This window comes from Chaetura pelagica, unplaced genomic scaffold (genome assembly GCF_000747805.2).
Source record: "Chaetura pelagica isolate M959 unplaced genomic scaffold, ChaPel_1.0 scaffold130, whole genome shotgun sequence".
NCBI classification, from domain to species: Eukaryota; Metazoa; Chordata; class Aves; order Apodiformes; family Apodidae; genus Chaetura; species Chaetura pelagica.
Window position 1 is genome coordinate 1068910 of NW_009951915.1, and position 5843 is coordinate 1074752.

Here is a 5843-nt window from a genome sequence, read left to right on the forward strand (position 1 = left end):
TCAGGTCAGAGGATGAACCCTGACACTTTTTATTTACAGGTATAGATAAAGTCATTTAGCTTATTTGTGGGCTTAAAAACCAAAAAGCCTGAGCTTTTAAGCTACCTCCTGTCAATGCTTTTTAGATGCCACAGCATTGCCTGAGGAGGAGGAGCAATTATGGAAGAAGGAGGAAGAACTTCTTGGAGGAAGAATTCTCCTAACATTTATCCCAAGCTAAGTGTCCTGTTAGTTCCCAAGAAATAGCAAAGCTCTCCAAGATTAAGCAGATGTCATCTTGTAAAGTCTGAAGATGCTATCACTTAAAATGAGGTAATAGCCAGGGCATGGGTGGGAAGAGAAGCCAAAGGGGACCCATCACCCATGAGACACTCATTCCCCTCCAGGTCACTGCAGCACCTGAGTGCTCAGACTGTGTCCTGCATTCCCAGGACCATGCCTCTGCCCCAGGCACAGGATTCCTTCCTCAGCTACAGTCCAAGAGACTGGCAACATCTTTGAAGGGGTAGAAAACACTGCCACCTCACTGACCATCTGGTTGTCCCATTGGTTTGATCCCAGCAAAAGAAGAGTCTTTTGCATCCTGAATTGGTGGCTCTTCAACACCTCAAGGTGAATCTGGCATCCAGAGGTGATGTCTGCACACTGGGCATTTCACAACATGTGCCTCTCCAAAGCTGGATGTTTGTAAGGTGGGGACAAAAGGTGGTGGGAGGAGAGGTGGCTGCCACAGCACTGAGTGCACCAACAGGTTCTGCAACCTCCTCCCTGCCCCTCCTAGGGCTTTAGCTGCTCAGGGTCAGCCCTGACCTAGGGCAGCTGTAACTTTGGATCAGGCTGCTGTGGAAATATTTAAGTTGGAAGAGTGAGCTGTGAGAAGTTCTGTCTGGTGTCTTTGTCCATCAATCCTCTGGCCCTGGGCTTGAGAGCTGGATTGCAACACAAGCCCTTCCCCTTGGTCCTTGCCTGAACTGGGGTGCAGGTCTGCCTGTGTCCTGCCCTGCTTTCAGCTTCCTGGCAAGAGGGAGGGAGGAAGATGTAGGTCAGAATAATATAAAAATAGAGCCTTATTCCTATTCTTCTCATTTAAATAAGCATTAAAATGGTGGAGTTCTTTGCCAGAGTAAATGCATAATTGATTATGAATTCCCTCTGCAGAGGCAGTGTGTCCTTCAGTCCCTCCTTCATGTGGACCCTAAATGGAGTACAGAATGCAATGTGGATGGGGCCACGCTGGGCAGAAAGCACAGCTGGCTTATTGCTTATGCTGCTCAGGCTGTGAAAAGTCAAAGCATGTAGGGCTCCCTGCTGATAAAAAATATTCCAAGTTGCTGCTTGGCTCAGGGGTGAGCACAAAGTGAAACCTCCTCAAAGTGTTTCCCAGTATCGGCTTAAAACTGCTCTCATCGTCCTCCTGTGCAGCTGCTTTGGTTGCACCAACATGCCCCTGGGGCTCTGCTCTGAACTGGAGCAGGGAACTGACAGAGCTTTTTCAGAGGAGAAGCAGGTGAATCGTCTCTTTGTTTTATTTCTCACTCCCTTCTCTGCTCTTTCTTACGGGTGTCCTCACCAAAACCATCCTGTCAGCGCAGGGCAGGGGTGAGCAGCGGGTGTGGGAAGACTTCAAGCCAGTTATGTCACTTCTGCATCATGTGAAAGCTGGGCTGAAAGTTGAAAGCTACTGTGAGCTGCCTCAAGGATTAAGCTGCTTCCTTTGCCCTTGGAGTAATAGCTGGGAAATGAAAGGAGAGGGAGCACAGGTACACAGACTTGTTTGGAGAACAGCAGACGGTGGCAGTGAGACATTCCATGAAGCTTCTGCCTTCATGTTTTAGTGTTCTTGTACCTTCCCCTGTGACATGACTGGTTATTGATAAAGCCAAGTTGTCTTTGGACAGACTGTGAAATGTGCAACTAGAACTGATAAATTGCACTTTTTGGGCAAGACTTGTTCAGCCTGAAGAAGAGAAGGCTCCGGGGGGACTTCATAGCAGCCTTCCAGTACCTGAAGGGGCTCCAGGAAAGCTGGGGAGGGACTTTGAGCAAGAGCTTATAGTGAGAGGACAAAGGGTAATGGATTAAAACTGGAAGAGGGGACATTTAGGTTAGAAATTAGGAGGAAATCCTTCACTATGGGGGTGGTGAGACACTGGCCCAGGTTGCCCAGGGAAGCTGTGGCTGCCCCATCCCTGGCAGTGTTGAAGGGCAGGTTGGATGGGGCTTGGAGCAACCTGAGCTGGTGGGAGGTGTCCCTGCCCATGCAGGGGGTTGGAACTGGTTGATCTTTAAGGCCCCTTCAAACTCAAACCATTCTATGATTCTGTATTACACCCAGCAAGTATTTTTCACAAACTATTCAGTTTTAAGCCACTGATGTAATGGCTTAAAATGTAATGATCACATGCTTATTTATTTGATGTCTTGCAAAGTTCACTTCATGCTACTTCCAACACTTTGCCACAAGCAACGTAAAAATGAGATGGGGCTGGATCAACTGAATGAATTTATTTGGTGACTATTATTATTATTATTAAGGGAATCAAACCAATTTGTCAAATTGGGAGGCAGTTGTTGTAGGCTATGTAGGAGCAATGGAAGTAATCTGTATGTAAATCATGAGAACATTGGAAAGACATGAGAACTCAGGGTAAACCCCTCATTAAAAACACCCAACAAAACAACAACACAAAACAACAACCATGCAAGAAGGTCAGTATGGATTTACATATTCCAATATCAATTCAGAGGAAGACAAGGTGGTTCTTCATGCTATGGAGAACTCACCTCTAGGACTCCTTGCCAGAGGTTGTGGATTTAGAAAGTTCCCCTGGCTCAAAAGGGAAAGTAAGACAGGATTTTGGAGAGAGGAGATCTGTTAGGTTTTACCAAGTAGACAAACAACATCAGGTTCATGAAATTCTCTGAGATGAAAGTAGCTGGTTGGTGAAGGAAGTATCATTTATTTTTGCTTTGACATCTGCTGGTGGAATCAGGACAGTGGAACTACTTGTGCATTTGGTCTCAATCAGTATCCCAAATGCCTTTGTCCTTATGATACTATTTATTTATTAACAATAAAGCATAAACATGCATATGGCAAAGCTGAATAGTGCTTGTTCACTCTTAACTGTGTTTCAAACAAGCCCTCTATCCTGAGGATGTTTATAAAAACTGACATGGAATGCATTCAGTCCACTGAGTCACCCAGATACAACCTCCACGTGTTCATCCAATGCTCACAAAATGGAGGCTTTAGATTACTAATTATCCCATCTCATCCTGCAATAATGGAGAGCAAACAGAAGGCTTTAACCTCCTGTGACAATATTAAATAAGCTATTCTAAAAGCCAACAAATCCACTTTGCAAATTCCTAGGAAATGAAAATGTAAGACTTTGCTGCTTATGTTCCTCTGTTATGGATGTGTTGGGAGGCAATGAAATGAGCATTTCAGTGTGATCAGAGACTGGCTTTGGAACATGTTTATGCTTGTCTGAAGGGAGAGCTCAGCCAGTCTTACATGGCTATGTTGGTGATGTGAAATGTTGACTGCTGTCTCCCATGACAGCCTGTCTCCCTGCTGACAGTGTGGGAGGGAAATGGGGCAGCTTCAGAGGACACACTGGCTGCAGAGCAGAGCCTTGACCTGCCTTGCCTTGCCAGCCATTCCCAGGGAGCATCAGGATCTACTATCTGGGGTAAGACACCAAACCCCCATTCAGAAAATGACTGATCTCCTCAAACATCTTTGAACTGAGGCTGTGAGCACTGGCCTTGTGTAAAACTGAACATACTGAGAAGGTTTTAATCTTACACATACTTTGCCACTTTGCAAACTGGATTAACTGTTTTCATGCCTAAGATACACAACTATTCACAGACACACAAGGTGTATCCACATACCATAAATCAGTGGTTACAAAAGGCATAAAGATTGTAATATAATAGCCTTCTCTTTCAGATTAGGACATACCTACTTTTTCAGTGAAGCTGTGTTAGCAGTTGGACAATTCCCAATTCCCAATTGTTTACCTTGGATCCAGCATCATGACCTTCTAAAAACAGCACTTGTGTCCAGCCCTCTTGTTCATTCAGGAAGTCTTGGGGAAGAAATTTCAGCTCCAACGAGCTATTATGTCTATTTTGTTTCTAACATCAACATCAAATGCCAACTTGTGTTCACCCAGAAAGCTGTCAAGTCCAGCCCTCTTGCTCATTCAGGAAGTCTTGGGGAAGAAATTTCAGCTCCAACGAGCTATTATGTCTATTTTGTTTCTAACATCAACATCAAATGCCAACTTGTGTTCACCCAGAAAGCTGTCAAGGGTGCTGCATGTCAGCCTGTTTTCTCCTGGTTTAATTTAAGACTCCTAATGAAAGTTTCAGCAGATGCCATCCTCTGTGCTTTCCCAGTCGTGGCTCAGATCATTAAATCATAAGGAAATCCCTAATCAAACTAATAAAGCAGCCCTTTGTTTTGTGGTTGGCACAATTATCTAAACAGAAGGTAAGTCAGAAACTCATGCCTTTCTGAATGCTGTAGGGAAGTGAGTGGGTGAGTACCTTGCCTCTTTCTCATTACCATGACACAGTAAGAAGTGAATTTGCATTTAATGCAACAGATGAAAGTGTAAAAACTCATTTAGTGAAATAACTGCAAGTTATTTTATTTCAAGAGTTTCTAGTGAGAGGATAAGGTGTAATGGATCAAAACTGGACGAGGGGAGATTCAGGTTAGACATTAGGAAGAAATTATTCCCTGTGAGGGTGGGGAGACCCTGGCCCAGGTTGCCCAGGGAAGCTGTGGCTGCCCCATCCCTGGCAGTGTTGAAGGGCAGGTTGGACGGGGCTTGGAGCAGCCTGGGCTGCTGGGAGGTGTCTCTGCCCATGGCAGGGGGGTTGGACTGGATGATCTTTAAGGTCTCTCCCAGCCCAAACCATTCAGTGATCCCTCCTGAGCCAGTTGCTGAGTGTTAAGTCTGAATGCTGAGTCTTCTGGCCACATGAGAATCTTGGATATTGAAGAGCTTGCAAAGAGGAGAACAAAGGCAGTAGTCTCTGCTGCTTTCAAAGGATGTCTGTCTTGAGCTAACAGATCCACATGCAACTAAACTTCAACTAGCTCCTTAAAAGAACCTGGGAAGCAAGCAAGCAGATTGTGACACCCTAAGATCCCTAACTGGCCTGCCTCTGCCTGCTCATTGTAGTGGATGAAAGGAAAGAAGTGTTTGGAATGAAGCTCATCAATTGCTGTTCCTCAGAATCCCAAATGCATCTTTTGTCTGCCTCCAAAGCACCACCTTTCATTTAACCAACAAGAAGAACCCAAAGCTGCAACCCCCAGCAGGGATGAAATCAGGCTGTGCAACAAGCTAGACCTGCACTAGCAGGATGAGACATTTGGATAAGGGCTGGAAGCTGCTGGAACAACTGCAGCAGCTCCGTGGTCATTCACTGTGCTTGGGGCTGAGCAGCACTGCTATGGCTGAGAAGGATAAACAACTTGATTACCTACTCAGATAACGTCTCCATGTCAAGATTTGTGAATTCAGAGCTCAGGAATTCTGTTCAGTAACCGTTTTTTTTTCAGAATCCCAAGGGTTGGATGGGACCTTGAAGGATCACCCGGTCCAACCCCCCTGCCAGAGCAGGGGCACCCAGAGCACATCACACAGGGACGTGTCCAGGCGGGTTTGAATGTCTCCAGAGAAGGAGACTCCACACCCCCCGGGGCAGCCTGTCCCAGGGCTCTGTCCCCCTCACCCTTCCATGAAATATCTTCTCCCAGAGGCTTCTCAGGCCCAGGCCCAGGCCCAGGCCCAGGCCGTGCTGGCGTCCCCACC